A 1,260-nucleotide genomic window follows, 5' to 3' on the forward strand; every position below is an offset into this window, starting at 1 on the left:
ACAAACATTTTTATAAGGACATTGAAAGAGGAAGAGGGGAGAAAGAGAAAGAAAAAAAGGGGGGGGGGGGGGGGGGAGGGGAGAGAGAGAGACATGCGACAGTAACAAGTGACAGCTTTTGTTTGACAGTCGAATAATTGATTCGTAAAAAGAAAAGAAAAGAAATGGGACAAAGCTCTTTTACAATCAACAGTATTGAGTAGTTATTCCCCTTCCCGTCACATGAACCCGCTGTGTTTGTCAACAATGACGACGCGGGTGTAGAAAAGTGAGGAAGAAGTCCATTTCTTATCACCTTGATCAGCTTTTCTGGTGCTCTTACGCTACTTTTTTGTACTACTGTTTAAATGAAGATTTTTTATGACCCAGCTGAGAGACAGATAATGAGAAATAGAACATTCTGTGGATAATCATGTCTGTTTCGTAATCTTCTCTTTTTTAAAGTCAACTTGTCGAAGTTGATGAACTTTCCAGTGACGTCGATCTAATGTTGTCTGCTTCATTCTTCCTCTTACCCTTCTAAGACGAGACGATGAGTTGTAGTGCAACTTTAATCTTTATTGGATGACTTTTTTGTCTTTGACCCGTTCCCTAGATTTTGATCAAGTTTTGTTTCTTCTGCAACAAGGCCTTTCTCTGGCTTCTGTAAATGAAGATTTATATTGAATTGGAAAATGGAATGGCACATTGATTGATCACCTGATGCTCTGGCTGGCTTTTGCTAATTAATTTTAATATTAATTTAATTGACACTACTCAATCTAAATTCATCCGTGGTAAACAAGCACAGACAGTTCAGTTCCTCGTCATGCCAGTAAGCTATACTGTGACTGTCACTGACATGTCTCGCTATTCTCGGGGTGAGAATAACCCATGTCTCGCTATTCTCACTCCGAGAATAGCGAGACATGTCAGTGACAGTCACAGTATAGCTTACTGGCATGACGAGGAACTGAACTGTCTGTGCTTGTTTACCACGGATGAATTTAGATTGAGTAGTGTCAAATAAATTAGTATCAAAATTAATTAGCAAAAGCCAGCCAGAGCATCAGGTGATCAATCAATGTGCCATTCCATTTTCCAATTCAATATAAATCTTCATTTACAGAAGCCAGAGAAAGGCCTTGTTTGCAGAAGAAACAAAACTTGATCAAAATCTAGGGAACGGGTCAAAGACAAAAAAGTCATCCAATAAAGATTAAAGTTGCACTACAACTCATCGTCTCGTCTTAGAAGGGGTAGAGGAGAATGAAGCAGACA

General features: G+C 39.1%; 1 protein-coding gene across 2 annotated transcripts in view; it reads left to right on the forward strand.

The window, feature by feature from the left end:
• The first annotated feature begins 216 nt into the window (after positions 1-216).
• LOC101859597 (leucine-rich repeat serine/threonine-protein kinase 2) overlaps positions 217-1,260 on the forward strand; it is a 70,307-nt gene continuing 69,263 nt past the window's right edge. For both annotated transcript variants that reach the window (XM_035972216.1, XM_035972217.1), the window contains exon 1: positions 217-268. The gene's annotated coding sequence lies outside the window, so the exon portion shown is untranslated. The remainder of the gene's footprint in view (positions 269-1,260) is intronic.

Source organism: Aplysia californica, unplaced genomic scaffold (assembly GCF_000002075.1).
Source record: "Aplysia californica isolate F4 #8 unplaced genomic scaffold, AplCal3.0 scaffold00615, whole genome shotgun sequence".
Taxonomy (NCBI): Eukaryota; Metazoa; Mollusca; class Gastropoda; order Aplysiida; family Aplysiidae; genus Aplysia; species Aplysia californica.